Below are 17,906 nucleotides of genomic sequence, written 5' to 3'. Positions count from 1 at the left end.
CTAACCTACCTATGAACTCTTCTCTTAGAATTGGAACCTCAGAGGCTTTAACTATGCTAAATCTTTATCTGATTTTTAATTTTATTTAAAGCATGTGGTTGTTCTAAGGAGCAAATGATTAAGAAACTGCAAGCTATTATGAACAAAGGCTTTGCAGTTCTCTAGTGTACGTTAGAAAGACTATAAAACTATTAATTGAGGAATACATTTATGCATTATAAACAGTTGCAAGCATAAAAACAGAAGTCCATGTGTTATACCAATTTTCTCCAAAGACTCTTGGGACTTTATCTCATTCTCTCAGTAGTATCTAGATTTGCTTAAAAACTGGGAAATGACGTGCATGTTACTGGTAATTTCCACAATCATAGACTACCTTATGTCCTATTTTCTGTACACACACACACACATAGTTTTATTTCTCAAAACTTTTCTTCAAGGTTATAAAATTACACTTAATATGTTCAAACACATAAACCCATTCTATTTTTGTTGACATAATTTCTTTTGGATCAACATTCAGAAAAACAATAAGTAGTTAAGTGTGGAAGACACTTCTGAAATATTAACACATTTTCCCTTGCCCATTCCTTTAAGTTTTGTTTCATCTCTCTGGTTGAGCACCTAGATCCTTAAGTTTGCATTTCTTCATAAAAACACCCTGCCCCCCCCACACACACACAGAGAGAGAGAAAGAGAGAGAGAGAGAGAGAGAGAGAGAGAGAGAGAGAGAGAGAGAAGAACAAAAATAAAACAGGGAATCAGGAAGGGAATCTTTTTCTAATTTTGATTTTCAAAGCTTATTCACTGAGGGTAAAAGGACAAGACTTAGAGTAAATTAAAATGTTTTAAATAAAACCCTTAGAAAAATAGACCAATGTCCTCTAATCTATTCTTCCTGTTATATTACATGTCAAGGGGTAATTAATAAAAAGACAAGAGCATGAGATGAATTGGACTGCAGTTGTTGCCAGGTCAGCATTGACTAATGTCCAATTGTCTGTTCCTGTGAGCACTTCAGACTCTCACAGCTTAGGAACAAGCTAAAAACAGTCTCACCACATCTTTCTGTATATGTAACCCTCAAAAGCAGCTGTACACCATCCGTGGTGCACTCCAGATGAAAAGATGTGTCTGTGTCAACGTGTCCCCATCAATGACACAAGGTACCTGAGGGCCTCAGAGCAGGTTGGAATACTCAACCCTCAGCACTCCCTTGCATTGGACAAAAGCATCTTGACCTCTGTGACACGGGTCAATAGTACAGCACAATTCAGGAGGAGGCTGCTCATTAATATGGGATCAATGAATACAAGAACAAGGGTGAGAAAGGACTCACCTAATGGTTCAGAGGAAGGAACAAAAAGCTTAAATTCAGGAAGTCAGAGTATTTGACATGTCATTTGTAGAATAAGACAACAATAATTCTCTACTTCTGTATACCCCTAGTGGCTGAGGTTGCAGCAACGTCAGTATTGACTGATGTTCAATTATCTCTTCCTGTGAGCACTTCAGAATCTCATAATTCAGGAACAGGCTAAGAACAGTCTCATCGCAATTTTATATGTATGTGTGTGTGTGTGTGTGTATATAGTAATATATATATATATATATATGTGTGTGTGTATAGTGTGTGACAATTATATATACTATTGTGTGTGCATCACAATTATTGTGTGACAATACATATCACACAAATCTATCACTTTATTTGAAGATTAAATATTTGATCTATTATTTATTTCTCAATTCAAAAAACATAAATAGGACATAGGCATCAAATTTAAACAAAAAAATCAAAGGCTGTATTTTCACAAGCAATCCCACTATTAGAATTGTACCATTTGCCTCTCCTGGTGAATACACCTGAAAAAGGTCACTGAAATGTTACATATTCATTCTAAATACTACTCTACTCCTCAATTTTCATCTCAAATCTCGTGCTGATATGCCACCTATCATCTACAAACATCGATGAAACTCCCATGATACCACAGAATACTAATCACCCTTAAAACAAGCCATGAGACTTTGCTTTGCCATCTGAGAGCATTAAATCTGACAATGACCGAGTGTGGATTTTAGTACTGAAGAATTTCTATGAATCTAAACTTGAATAATATCTGGATGACTCATGGGAAAGTAGGCTACACAATTTTAAGAGTAATGTTTTTCACTGTGACTTCTTTCCTTGATAGTGAACAAGAGCAGGAGAGAAGGGCACAAGATCCCAAGTAAAGAATTCCAATTAGCCAATACAGATAAGGGATGAGAACAAAAAATTAATTGCTTAGAATTTAAAATTGCTGAAAACAAGGTCCACAGATTAGATTGGCGATAAAATTAGAGGGTAGAAGTTTGAGATAAAAATCTAATTTTATAATCTCAAATAGCAAGCTGAGGTAGTTGGGGATGCTGAGGTCTTTCAGTGCAAATTTAAATAATTTCAATTTTTTAAAAATTTAAATTATAAACAAACCCTGCAAGTAAGACTTACTTATTCACATGCACTTTCTTTGGATTTCTAGAGTCTTCTCTTTAGATGCATGTTCTATCATGTGACTACCCATGCTAACCATCAATAGCTTTAACTTCATACAAATGCATTGGCTTTTGCTTACCAGCTCTTCCCAATCGCCTTCTAGAGCTAGTAGTTGACTGTAAACCTTCGAGAAGTCTATTTTGACTATTTACTATTTAAACAGACGTGTGCCAGCAGTCCGTATTCTGTAGTCATCCTTGAGAAGGTACATGTGCTGCAGAGATAACAAGCTTGCCCACGGAAGAATGAAATAGCGCCACATAGAATCATGAGATGATTTGCATTATTATTAGTATATTAGTTATAAGAAACAACACAGAAAACTGAAGCATGAATAAATACAAACACCTAAGGAAAACATAGAGCTTGAATGGCCAGTGGTACAGCGAGAAGCTTCATGCCACCAGATGGTAAATGGACTAGACGAGATTGATGTATTTATTGCCTGTATATATTGTATGTAGTCATTGTACTTATTGTATACAGTTTTCTTCTATTAGTTATAGTCTTATTTTTATTTTAGACAAAAAGTGAAATGTATTGGCATTTCAATTGTAGCTTAATAAATGAAGACTGCCTGAATATCTGAGAGTAAAACAGTCCCACTTGTCTGCCTTATAGACCAGGTTAAGGTAACACACACATCTAAGCCCAGTAGCCACAATAACACACACCTTTAATCCCAGTAGCCACACTAGTTGCCATAGAAACTGGGTGGTACATACCTTTATTCCCATCTCTAGTGAGGATTATAGAATGGGAGGAAAAAGTTCTCAACACAGTCTCATTCTGAGATTCCAGGAAGCAGAATCGCCATTTCAGTCTGAGGTCAAATTAAGAGCCAGTGGCTGGCTGTTTTGCTTTTTTGATTTTCAGGCAGTTTTTATTTATTAAAACACAATTGAAGTGCCGCAACAACCAGGGGAACTGGAAAGACAGAAGAAGCATGCATAAAATGCAGAGTTGAGTTGGTTAAGAAGAATAGGTTTATGTATAGTATCAAATCACAGACAACTGTGAAAGTCAGGATTAAAGATCACAAATTTAGTCCAAGTAGAAACATGACACTATTTTAAAGACTGTGTGAAGGTAAACATATTTTCTGGCACCAACAGATATGGAGATATAAAGAGATACCCAGAGTCTTGAGTCAGCACCAGATCCATTTTTAAAAACCTGACGATGAATCTCGAGATGACCATTTCTGAAATGCAGGTTGGCTTGTCCTTTCTTTTTTCTCTAATCCAACCTCTTCCAATCTAAACTATCCAGGTGCCTTCCTTTCTCTCAAAGGATAAAGGCCACAGTGCTTAGCAGGGCTCATAATCCTGCAGATTTGGGCAGCTTCTTCAGCCTCCCTCTATAGTTCCAGCCAGACTCTTTATTCCCTTCAGTGTCTTCTTTTGTGGAGATTTACACATTTTCTTCTGACTGAAACCATCTCTCCTTATTTTGTTAGTGTGTTCACTGATGTCTTTTGCTATCTGTGCTGTCCCCTGATCATTCCTTCTAGTAGAGAAGCCATTCTCACCCTCTGCTTTCCACTTTATGGAGCCGGGGTCTCTTCCTGACTCCAAACTCCCCACTTGTGGTTGGTTATCCAAGCAATTTAGCATTCCCTGGGGATTCCCTGGCTCTGCTTTCCCAGTTTTAGGATTACCAGGGGATTTTACCATCTAAACTCAAGCTTGCAATGAAAGCCAGCTCCCTCTTCTGTGAATGGATTTACTCGGTGCTCAATTTACCTCAGCTTGCAAAACTTTCCATATTTGCATATTTACAAGGAAGGATGCTTCACTTAATTTTGCAGTTATAAGATTATGCCAATTATACTGTAGATTTCTGAGAACAGAGACTATATTTGAACGTCCCATTATATGTTCCATCTCTAGTATGAAATCTGTGTAGTTTTATTGTCAGAGTTAGTTAAGCAAATAAATAAATGAAATTCCCAAAGCACAATATATTTTCATTTCCTAAACTATTTTATCCCCATAACATGATCTTTTGTTCACATGGCCCTGATTTATAACCTTTGCAGTATTGGTTCTAACTGTATTATTTAGCTTAAAAAAATTTACTGGTTTGCTAACAAATCAATACATTTTGTACTTCTGAATTTTGTTGCGAACAAACATGGTGTCTGGACCGCAGTTGAGACTGGGGTGTGATAATACTGGGAGCTATAAAATAAGAAAGTGATCGCATGGAACAGAATTACTGGAGTTTAAATGGAACATGTTGATTAATGTATTAGTATGCCCATGTAGGGCACTTCAGTTAGTACTGTGTATTATTCAAAGCAGAATGCAGGGGTTTCTGTTTGCTTGCTTGTTTTTAGACAGATATATACTCTAAATGAAGATCTAAATGTAAAACTACCCCTATTCTATGGTAGAAAGGAGTGCTCTAAGTGAACGTGAATGGGAGAAGGAAGATAAGCCTTTAACTGAAGGAGACTGGCAAAACTACAGGGAAAATATTTGAGCCAAGAAGAAATGATGTATTTTTGACTTAGATGAAGGCAAGGCAAACATTTCAGGAAGTAACAAAATAATAAGTAAAATTACAAAATACAAAACGGAAAGAGAACCTTGAGAGGGAGGAAATGGGCCCAGGCTGACTAGAGAAAACATGGGCAGATTGTGAGTACCTGTGTTAAGAGTTAGTTTAGAAAAGTTGGGTTGTAGCCCGAAGTGGTTTGAATGTAATTGGCCCCATATGCTCATAGGGAGCTGCCTTATTAGGACTTGTGGCTTTGCTGGAGTGGGTGTGGCTTTATTGGAGGAAATGTGCCACTGTGGGGGCAGGCTTTGATGTTTCCTATGCTAGAAATAATATCTAATGAGTCAGTCGACTTCCTGTTGCCTGCAAGATGTAGCATTGTCAGCTCCAGCACCAAGTTTGCCTGAACAATGCCACGCTTTCAATCAAGATGATAATAGAACCGTTGAAATTGTAAGTGAGCCACCCCAATTATATGTTGTTTGTTGTTGCTCTGTTGGGTATTTTATTTTTTATTTATTTTTTGGCTTTTCAAGACAGGGTTTCTCTGTAGCTTTGAAGCCTGTCTTGGAACTAGCTCTTGTAGAGCAGGTTGGCCTTGAACTCACAGAGATCTGCCTGCCTCTGCCTCCTGAGAGCTGGGATTAAAGGTGTGTGCCCACACCACCTGGCATATACATATATATATATTGTTTAATAAGAGTTGCCATTGTCATGGTGTCTCTTCACAGCAATAAAAAACTCTAACTAAGACACACTAATAACATACTTACCTGTTTGTATTTATCTGGAGAATATGCAGTAGTTACTAAAGATGCAGAGAAAGAAGCACTAATATCAACTGTGTGGGTTCCAGTGGTAACATGAAGACAGGCTGGAAGGGTGACGACAAGATGAGTGGGAGAACCAGAAATCTCTATAGTGCCCTAAGAAATCCAGGGGGACCCGACCGGGTTACTGGCAATGAAGCAAGGAGCAGAAAATACAGTTTAACAATTATTTTCCTGGGAACTAAAGAAGAAAATCCTAAGAAGTCTTAATGCTATAACAACTGCAGTGTAATCAGCAAATACTTGTTTAAGAAAATAATGTTTAGGCTGAACTGTGCTACACAGATTCAGGGCAGTGATTCCCTCATGAAATTGCATGTGTAAAGGTTCCTAGGCAGGAAATAAGTTGGCTCTTTTAGGGGAGGGCATTAAAAACAACACAACCCAGGCTGAGTTAGCAGTAGTTGAAAAAAGTGTTAGATGAAACTAGAAAAATGCAAGGGAAGCAGAACACAGACTTTCAAAGCACAAAAAGGTTTGGGTGTCAGCTTTAGGAGAAGTGAGTTAACTGGGTAAGCAGGGATAGAGATACACTACTCACATTCGGAAGTATTGGTCTGATTCCAACACGAAACATAGATTGAAAAGTGAAAATGTACTTTGTAAGTAACTAAATCTGGGTTTAAATGAAAGCCTTTGGGACTCTAAAGTCAAGACTTTTAACATGGTAACCCTGTGATATTGTCCCTCATCCTGCAGATCCACAGCTAGGAGGTAATTGTTGTCTTACCAGACACAGTGGTCCATAGACCAAATATCTTTTTGTGATGTCTCGCTGACTACACTTTCTCTTTTGTTAGACCATATCACAGTCACACGGTCCAAGATTTTCATTAAAAAAGGGAAAATGATGTGAGTATTAATGCTAATTTTTTATTTCTTCTTCTCTCCTTTCTGGAACATAACTTTCCATCACTGCGACACTGTCTCATCTTACATAACTGAAGCTAGTTTGCAATGTGCCACCATATAGGAAGTGTCTGGTAAAAGGATGTGTGTCCATAATGCAAGTGTATGAGAGATTCTTGCCAGCAATTCTGATTTCATTTTTGTCTGAGATAGGGTGTAAATGATCACATGAGATGTTCCTGAAGCACTATGAGACACTGGCTTGTGATGAAAACTTTTAGATTGTAGCCCAACCTCGTTATGATATCTTGGACATATCTATTCTGCAAAGATTAGCAGCATCTGAAACCATCTATTGTAAGTAATCCCAGAGTTTAATAGCCTGTATATTTTTTGGCAGCCTTCTCTTCCAAGTGCAATATAAAACAACACACAGATAATCAATTTGGTGTCTTTCTTTAGGACAGAGACAAAAATTTATATAAACAATTTTCTTACTGGTCAGTTCCAATGTGAGCTAAATATTTCATGCAGATTAATGGTAGAAGTATTTTTTTCCAGCTGGGTAGAATATAATATTGCCTTTCCAATATTAAAGCAGGGTTACATATAAGACTCAAATAATTATTGCCTAATAACTCTCTTGGAGATGGTTTTATAATACAGGAAACACTTATAAAGAAGTAAATATTAAATGAAAGTTAATCAAACTTCTTTGCTACTAAACTCATACAAAATAATTACTAGTCTATGCAAGTGGTTATCCAAAAGGCAATAACAATAGCCAATGAAATAAGTCATGGTTATAAATTATTATAAAAATCAACACATTAGTTATATATTTGGAAGCATCTTCTGAAGAACATTTTTCAATGTAGATGCTATTGTCGAGCTGACTTCTTGTAGTGTGTCTCCTGTAAAGGTGGTTCATGTCACAAAAGATGTCCCTCTTAGATGAAGGCACCTTTATGGGGTATAGCATCATAATTTGGCCCCTTTACATGTGACCCTTTGCATTTGAATTTTAAACTTTGATATACTTAGTTAGTATTTTTTATCCTATAAAAGTAAGCTTCTTACATCCCTAGAATGTGCCAAGTAAAGATCAAGACACATATTTCTCCATTCAGAACCAATTCTGAAATTGGGTCAGCTCTTGTTGGCATCTTGGGAGATGCAGGTTTATCCCCAACTCTGGAAATTCTCAGCTACAGTAAGTGTGTAATGACCTAAAGATACTTCAGGAATGTTTTCTAGGTGCGGGGTTTTATTAATCAACTTTGTTGAGAGGTTTAAAAATCATTCATTTATTTCATGAAGTATTCATCAAACATCTAGTTAGTGTGAAGCACTGTTCTTGGTTTAGTAACAATACAACAAATTTTTTTTCTAAAAAGGGAAAAAAGACAGCTGATATTAACTCTTAATTTGCAAGGAGTGAGGCATAAATGTATAGAAAAGCAAATACGTCAGATAAATAGATTCAATGCAGAAAAATTAGGAGAGTAAGGGAATGTAAAAGGTGCCAGAGATGACAACCCCAAAGTACACCACATCCATAGACATTGTATGAAGTAATGATTCTGAGTGCAATGAGAAGCACTAAGTATTTAAAATGCCAAAATTAAATTTGTATTCATAGAAAGGTGAGTTGTAACCTCCCATCCCTCGATTCTAAGATGGCTGTGGTGGATTGTTTTTCTAGTATAATAAACAGGAGTGATGCTCTTGAACATGAACAGACCAGAAAAAGTTACGCAGCTTCTGCCCAGATAGCTTGAAACCTACCTGTCACCATGTAAGAAATATGTCTGCTCCAGGAGCCATGTTACTAGGGTACTCAAGAAAACCATTCAGAGAGCAGTGTGTGTGCAGATATAGAGAGATATAAAGATATATATTGACACAATGCCATCTGTGCTATTCACTCCACCATAGCTGACAAGCTTATGTGAGGAAGCCGTCTTAGACAATCCATCCATAGCAGATATCACTTGAAGAAACAAAGGCCCCCATAGAACTGATCCAGCTACATCTGGTCATTCAAATGATCCAACCTGAGAGAGGGTCATCGGAGCCTTGGTGACTTCTCATGTTCTTGGACCACAAAGTCAAGCATAATCAGTATGCTGTCAGTTTATACTATGAGTGAGCTGTTATTTGCAACTGCCCTTTGAAAGAAGGAACATTTATTTCTTTCTGATATATATCCTAACAGTCAATTCTCACTGCTCAGTCCAATCTGGACTTCTGGGAGAACAAAGATGTAACCAGGAAAAATCCAACTATCATTCAAGCAGGAAATAACAGTGGCCTGGATTAGAACAGTGACACAGAAGAGGGGAGAAATAGAAGTTGGGATTTTTAAAAAGAGAAGTTGATAGAATTTTCTCAAAATAATAAACAGTACTCTGATTTTAATTTTGAAAATATATTATATCATGTACTACAGTTATCCAGAATTGCCTGGACCATGTAAACAAACTACATAAATGAAACCATATTAAAACTTTATTCAATCCAGAATCTTATTTCCTGCTTGGTAAGTTTTTATAAATATAAAAAACATTTCATGAATTTGCACTGACTCATATAGCATGTCTAGAAGTTTTAATGTACCCTCTGTCTTTTCGCAAAACTCATTCACTGATATTTAATTATTCAACAAATATTTATGAAGAATCTTTTGTTTGTATTTTGCTAGATATTATAAAACTTTGAGAAAAAGCAGGCATAATCCCTTTAGAGAGAAGATTGACTTTTGTTTGGATGGTAGACATGTCAAGAGAATTATACAACTAACTGTGAGAAATATAATCATAATGACTCAGTAAGTTGAAACTGAAGAATGAGCTGAGAACCGTGACAGACTAGTGGCTATTGTAAATGGAAATATGAAAGTACTGTAGGCAGATAGAAAACCAATTGCAAATTCTCTATAGAGTCTTGAGCAGGACATATTAGTGCAACTCAAGAAAGAAAGCCAAGTGCAAAGTCTCTGTAGAGTCTTGAGCAGGACGTACTAGTGCAACTCAAGGTCAACCTCTCCCACTAGGCAATCTGTTCTCTCTTCTAACTGAAGCAAGAATAATCTCCTTGAGGTCTAAATCTTATATCTGCCTCCTGTTTCTAAAATTCGCAGGATGGCTGCTCCTCTGAAAGTGCAGCACAGATGGCGGTTCGATCGCTGCTTCCAAGGGCTTTAGAGGAAGATTAGGTTTGGGGAGCAGAAATAAAAACCTAGGTTTTGAAGCTGGTTTTGGTTCAGTGTGTGCTTTTAAGATGTCTATATAGATGTCTATATAGTTGCATACTTTTGGAACCAGGTCTCTTTAGGAGCACATAGGAGATTCATCCTTAGTAGATACATCAAATTTGTGATGTAGGTGACAGAACTCAGGGAGAGATGATTAAAGAAGAGAAAGGGGCCAAGGAAATCCATGTAGAGTAGGAACCAAGAAAGTCTGTCCAGAGAGATAAAAGAAAATCCTGGAGAAGATGGTGTCATAAACACCAAAGGAAGAAGTTATGCAAGAAAAATGGTAGAAAAGGAACTATACGCCCTTATCTGTCAACTCGCAGTGGCATCACTTTTGATAACCACTCTTGGGTGAGTTTTAGAATGCAGCCAACGCTATTTTGAAAGATAAGTTTACTGTGGTAAATACCGACTTTAAAGAAAAGAAGGAAGATCTGAAACTGATAACTAGCTTTAGATCTCATGGAAAAAGAAGAACAGAAAGAAAGGAATAAATAATAAAAAATCACAGCAACTCTGCTATACTCAGGTGGCTGCCTTGTCCAGTCATCGTCAAAGAGGCTTCCACTGGTAGCAGATGAGAGTGGGTGCCAAGACCCACAGCCAGACACTATGCAGGAAATCTAAATTGGAGGCTTGCATCAGGTCCCTCCCCTCGGAGATGATTGGAGAACCGCCCGAATGGTGAGAGGAAAGATTGTAGGAGTCAGAGGGTATGGAGGACACCAGGAGAACATGACCCAGTGTTGGACCTGTGCAGGCTCTGTGCATGCTGCCACAGTCTCTGTGAGTTCATATGTATGTCAGTCTTGTGTGTCTGGAAGACAGTGTTCCTTGGCGTCATCGATCACCTCTGACTTTTACAGTATTTTTACATGCTCTTCCAAACAGATCCCTGAGGACTGAGACGAAGACTTTAATGAATATCCCCTTTAGAACTGAGTATTTTTGAAAACATGGGGATTGACAAAGTTTTAGCTAGACTTAAGAAAAGAAAATTATGAAACTGGAAATGATAGGGGCGCTACATTCAGCACAACAAAGTACAAAATGTTTCCTCCTGGTATATAGTCTCAGGTACTTGACTGTTCGACCATTGATGGGCGTGGGTTCCATCTCATGGAGTGGGCTTTAAGTCAAATCAGTCACTGGTTGGTTACTCCCACTATCTTCGAGCCACTATTGCACTAGTACATCTCGCAGGCAGATCAGCACTGTAGATCAAAGAGTTTGTAGGGGGAGAGGGTTATGTTTACTTTTCTCCTCTGCAAACTGCAGTATACCTTCCAGTACCAAGTACTGGTGTTCCGCTAAACTTTAGTGAGTATTAGACATTTACTTTGTGATTCATAATAATTCAAAATTACAAGAATGAAGTAGCCACAAAATAACCTTATGACTGGGGATGAACCACAACAAGAAGAACTCTATCAAAAGGTCACAAAATTAGGAATGTTGAGAACCACTGTGTTAAGGGACTGTATCAAGAAAATAACTCCTAACAATATTGGGCTATCCTCATAGATGAGTGTCTTACTTAGCTATCATAAGAGAAGATTTCTCCTGCAGTAGATGGGAATAATTAAAGAGGCCCATAACTGGACAATGTTCTGAGAGTGAAAGACCTATTAACATTTGGTCCTAAATGGGAAGTTTTTATCAATTCCCTTTCCTCTTAACTAAGGGAACCCGTGGAAGAGGAGGAATAGAGTCTATAAGAGCCAGAGGCTACATACTCCAGGGAAACAAAGCCTTCTGAACACAGCAGTACTCATGCACATAGGACCTCACTGAGACAGAAATAACGTGATCAGGACCTGCAGAGGGATGTCTGGGCCTGATGGGGAATAAATGCTGAGAGTGGAAGTGGACCCAAGCTCCCATCCCTAACCCAGAAGCTATCCCAATGGGTAAACCTCTTACAAATTAGTTTTCCCCAGTAGAATCTCACTGTGTATACAAATAACTCATAAGGCTAGGGACATGCCCAACAGTAGATGGTAAGCACAAAATTAACTCTATGGTAATTCAGGGGACTTTTCTGTTGTTGTCTTATAATGCTTTGTATGAGCAATTTTTTGTTTGTTTTTTACCCTAAGGTTTTTGCTTACATATTATGTTTTCTGAATTTGTGTCTTGTGGATTTCTGTGTGTGCCAATGCATTTGTCTCTAAGTCTATAAGTGTTTCTTGTGCCTTTTATTTGGCTCTTTGTTTTTCTTTCCTTTTTTTCATTGTTGGTTTTAATTTCTTTTGTAATTCCCTATGTAGATTTATTTATTTTGTTTTATTTTATTATTTTTAGGTGCTGTTTTCTACCTAGAAGATTGAGAGCAGACATGGTTAAGAGCCTAGTGAACTTTATGCTATGAGTGTGATCTAGACTACACTAGATCCTCAATTAGACTCTTATCATGACCTTGTTTTTCTCAGTCAATCTATAAAATCCATCTTTATGGAGAGTATTATATTTACTTTACAAAGAGTTTTTATGTAGTCATAATATTTGATCTTTACTTAGCTTACTTTGTTGCTCAATGTTTATGTCTGATTTACTGTATGTATGGAATAGAGTTAGTTATCACCGGGAAAGTTTTCACAAAATTATGTTGTTTCCTAGTGAGAGAGAGCAAGAAATGGTATTGATTTGGTGAGCAGGGAAGAAAGGAGAATCTAGGAGGAATATGAGGAGGGGGAACCATAATCAAAACATATTGCATGAAAGAATTTGTTTTCAGTTGAAAAAAAAAAGACTAATGATATGGGGTCTGTATGCTGTGAATATAATTGGTTAATAAAGAAGTTGCTTTGGGCCTATTGCAGCACAAAAAGGACAAGGTGGGAATTTCAAGCAGATAGGGGAGAAGAGAGTAGGTGGAGTCAAAAAGAAGCCATGTAGCTGCCACAGAAGACAGTTGCCACATGCAGACTGGAAACTTACCAGTAAGCCACAACCACATGGTGATACATTAATAGAAATGGGTTAATTTAAGATATAAGAGCTAGCCAATAAAAAATTGTGAGCTAATAGGCCAAGCAGTGTTGCAATAGTACAGTTTCTCTGTGGTTATTTTGGGTCTGGGTGGTTGGGAAACGAATGAGCAGCCTCCATCTACAAAATGACACCCACTGTTTGGGATATAGATCCACATAAGACTTAAAAGAGCTTAAGAAAAAAAGAGAACTTCTAGATCCAAAAAATAGAAGTCAATTGGAGCCTATGGGTATTTACATATTTTAAATCCATGGATGTCAATCTTCTAGTGAGCACCAATACTGATCCATAGATATCAATCTTTTCCCTTTGGGTTTGCTTTGGAGAAATAGATTTCTAGCTCTCTGTGATCTCTTTTATGAGGAGATAATCTCCTTTATGAAGTCCCTGACCTTACTAACCAATTAATCTCAGATATGGTAACTTGTTCTGAATATGTTGAGGATTAATGATTTTACTGTGTTCATTTTGGGATCAGTAAAGGCACAAACATACTCAGACCATAATATATACTATTTAAAATTTATAAAATCAAATGGATTCATGGGTGGATTCTACCAAATGTTTGAAGATAAATCGATGTCAAATTTTCTTAAATCAATCTCTATAAAATATACATGAAGGAAAACATTTCAAATGCAGTATACAACGCCAGAAATGGACTATATGAAAACACAGCAAGATGCTATAGAGAAGAAAATCTAAGACTACTATTCCTATTTCTGAGAAACATAGATGTAGTAACTTTAATAGAAATCTCAGCAAATTGTTTCAAGAATAGACTGAAATATCACTCACTATAACTAAGAAGGATTATAAAATTATGGTTCAATGCAGGAAAATCAGTTAATATTACTTACCACATTAACAGAATGAAGAATAAAAATTATCATCATTTCAACTGAAGCAGAAAAGGAATTTGATGAAATTCAATATTTTTTTCATGATAAAAACTAAAAAATTAGGTGTAGGTGGGAAATTTTCTCTTACTATTAGGAAAATTGTATAACTATCATCCTCCATTGTGAGAAGCTAAAAGTGATTTCATTAAGAGCAGGGATGTAGCAAAGATGCTCACTCTTCAACTAGTACAGAAAGTATATTCTTGAACTAGTATAGAAATACCTAATAGGAATTATAAAGAGAATGAATTAAAGGGCATCAAGATGGAAGGAAAGAAAGTTATTTAACTTTTGCTTGCATATGGCGACAGGGTCTTAAACTGAGAAAATCCCAAGGATGCTACCAAAGATCTTAGAACTGATTTAAAAAAAAAAATCAGTAAAGTTGAAGCATAAAAGTCAGTATGTAAAAACTGAGGAGAGGACCAGACATTTGAGGCAGGAAAGCCCATCTGAAGGCTGGCAATGATTTAGGATTTAATAAGGAGTGTGGTGGTGGCAGAACTGAAGTTGTTCAGAGCAGAACATGCTTTGCAGTCATGACTTTATACCTGTGCCCAGAGACCACTGAGTACATAGTAGACAATAAATATTTGATAAGCACAAACCTGAACTGATGAATAATTAGCTAGTCATAGTCTGAGATTAGCATTCGTATATTTAGTCACAACACTGAAGTAGAATGGTATGCGTCTGAAGGTGAGCTATCCCAAGGTTGTAAACAGGAAAAATCACGTTGGTCATTTATCTGGACGTTTTCTTCTTGCATGGTTCTATTTTCACACTATTTTTGTCATTTTATGCTATTTTCTGTCACTTGTTTTCTTAACATGTTTAGAAGGGGTTTAGGAATGGAAGGCGGAGCCCCCAGGAGTGAGTGAGAGTTTGTCTCTTTTGCTATCTAAGGACACAGCTAAAAGTTGACAGGTTGAAAGGAAGAGGGTCTTCACCAAACACTGATTCTGCTGGTGCCTCCATCTTGACCTTTTCAGAAGCTGGGATGTCAGGAAACAAATTCCTGCTGTTTGTAAATCATCTAGCCCACGGTTTTATGACAGTAACCCGAATGGACTAAGGCACTGCCAATCTCAGTGTCGCACTTTGTTAACTACTTGTGAGTTGTACTTCTTCCTGTGTACATGAATCGCTTCCTGTCTGGAGCTTTCAGATGAGTAACAGAATTTAGACCTCCTATACTTTACCTTCAAAGTCTCTCATCTGCTGCTCAGAAATTCACCATTTTCTCAGAAGTTCTGAAGCCCACGATATATAAATTATTTTTCTAAATTGTTGATTTTTTTAGTGTTATAGACACACTAAAAGGTGTCTATCATTCTTTAGACACCTTTTAGGCACATATGGAGGATTTGTGAAGTTCATTCTCATAATTTCTTACCTTTTTGAAGGTTAACTTCCTCTCCAGCAACCACTTGTTATTTCTTCCCCACAAAGAACCTCCGTAAAGATACTTGAAGGTTTGATGATTAAGTGAAGTATTTTTAACTAACAATGTGGAATAATTATTTCAGCAATGATGGAAACCATGAACTCTCTTGGTAAAGATTTTGGAAAGGATTTACAGGATTGAAGCAGATGATAAATTCATCTAAGAGGAGGGCTCTTGATCCAACATTGGCCTGTAACTGGTGTGGCAACAGCCATTACTCTTTACAGAATAGCTAGAATGGGAAACTCCAAGAACAAAAGCAGTTTCTTCAATAAGGAAGCTTCAAAGGAAAGGAGAGGAGAAGTGGAGCCAATAAGAGACAAGGATAGGGTGCTCTTAACTTATATTGTAGCTTAGACAAATTTTGTCTGTGTTTAGACATGCTAACATTTGTGGTGTTTTGTTTTTTCATCTTGATCCACCATAGCCATGCAGTAACCTTGTTTGATGTTAATGCCTGTGGCGTTTTGAATGAGAATTATCCTCAAAGATTCGTAAATTTGAATACTTGGTCACCAAGGAGTAGCTAATTGAAAGAATTAGTAGGTGTGGCCTTGTTGAAGAAAGTCTGTCACTTTGGGTTTCAAAACTCCCATTCATGCACATAGTATCTCTCTGTCTCTGTCTCTGTCTCTGTCTCTCCCTCTCCACATGGATCCAGATGTAAAATTCTAAATTAATTTTCAAGCATCATATCTGCCTGCATGCTGCAATATTCCTCACCATGATGACAATGTACTAAATTTCTGAAACTGTAATTAAGTCCCAATTATATTTTTTCTTTTATAAGAGTTTCCATGGTCCCAGTGTCTCATCACAGCAACAGAAACCCTAGCTAAGACAGAAGTTGGTACCAGAAAGCCAGGTAGTAGCTCTGATAGGCCCTACTATGCTTTTGTTTAGAGGAATATGGAAGACTTATATTTTAAAGTTAAAGCATTTTCAAACTTTATATGTTGTATTAATACAGCAGCATTGATAATCAAATGTATTTCAGCAGCTGTTGCTCCTTCCTCAGCCATCAAACAATTCAAAAGCAACACAATAACATACAGTGTCCAGACTTTGTGTATTTTCCATCTTCAGGTGACTTTATTTTAAGCTCTATTTCTTTTATTTTTAATTTTAATTTTTGTCTTTTTGAGACAGGGTTTCTCTGTGTATCATTGGCTGTCCTGAAATTTACTCTGTAGACCAGGCTGTTCTTGAACTCAAAGAGATCCACCTGCCTCTGCCTCCCAAGTGTTGGGATTAAATGTGTGTGCCACTATACTCAACTACTCTCTTTCTTTTTTCTTTTAAGAACCATATCATTTTCTTTTCTCTCCCAAGCCTACATTTTTAAACACACTGAAAAACAAAATTTAGAGGTTTTCTTTATCTGAATTTATCTTTACTGTATATCTCTCTTTTTCTGACCACATGAGTCTTTAATTTGCTAAACGATATGGATAGGATTAAAGCCATGGCTTTGATGGCTGGATCCAACCCATTCCTTAAATTTCTGAGAGCCTAGCTTCATGGTGGAGGTACTGGCTGGAGTCATGTTTATTGCCACAACTCTATGGAGTTTCAAGGTCTCTGATACCACCAAGAAGCATGCTGTCAGCAATTTATAAAAAAAACATTTAAATGTTTGGTAGCAGGGCCTCTTAAAATAGTTGCAAAGTTTTGCAGTTAAAGCTGAGTCAGGAAGCCGCTCTTAAATAAGATATGCTTGCCTCTAGCAAAGAAAGAAAACCCCAGAAACTGCTGCTACCAAGAAGCCATGCTTAATGCTGTAAATTTTTGTCTAGAATTATTTCCCAAACTGTCTCAGGTTTTAAGTGGATTTAGCTGTCCATGTTGGCACCATTCTGTTGACAGAGGTCCCTGTCCTACCCAGCAGCACAGCAGTATAGTTCAAAATAAACACATAGAGGTTACATTAATTATAAACTGATTGGCCTATTAACTTAGGTTTCTTATTAACTCTTTTTATGGCACTAAAAGAAGTAACATTGTTTAATGATAAAATAGTAGCCATTGAAAGAAAATACAAAGTAAATTGGATGTGTGTGCACTTGAGGGTTGTTTCATTTTATTTGTCCCCAATAAAGTGGTTCTGAAAAACTAATATCTAACTAAGTATGGAAATATATAGTGCTGGCTTTTATTTTCTTTACATTTGAGGATGTTATAATTAAGATCTTAAACCAAGAACAAGTCCTGACTTTTATTGAATCTATTTTTTTGNATATTCTGATATTTGTAAACCCACCTTCTTCCTCTCAAGCTCTTTTCCATACATGTATTAGCTCTTAATTCTTGTCTGTGTTAGCCACGTGGCTTGGTACCTTTTCAGCGAGGCAGTAATGTCTTGTTTGCTCTGTGTCTGGCTTCCTCTGTGTCTGGGTAACAAGTGCCTACTAAGTCTTTCTCTTCCCAGAATTCTCCTGTTCTCATTACCCCACCTCTACTTCCTGCCTGGTCACCCCACCTCTATTTCCTGCCTGGCTACTGGCCAATCAGTGTTTATCTAAAATACAAGTGACAGGGTACAGACCATTGTCTCACAGCAGGAATGGACTTTGACATT

This window comes from Alexandromys fortis, unplaced genomic scaffold (genome assembly GCF_014885135.2).
Source record: "Alexandromys fortis isolate MF-2015 unplaced genomic scaffold, M_Fortis_MF-2015_v1.1 scaffold_35, whole genome shotgun sequence".
Lineage (NCBI taxonomy): Eukaryota > Metazoa > Chordata > Mammalia > Rodentia > Cricetidae > Alexandromys > Alexandromys fortis.
The sequence above is the reverse complement of the archived record's forward strand: the minus strand, read 5'-3'. Positions refer to the sequence as shown.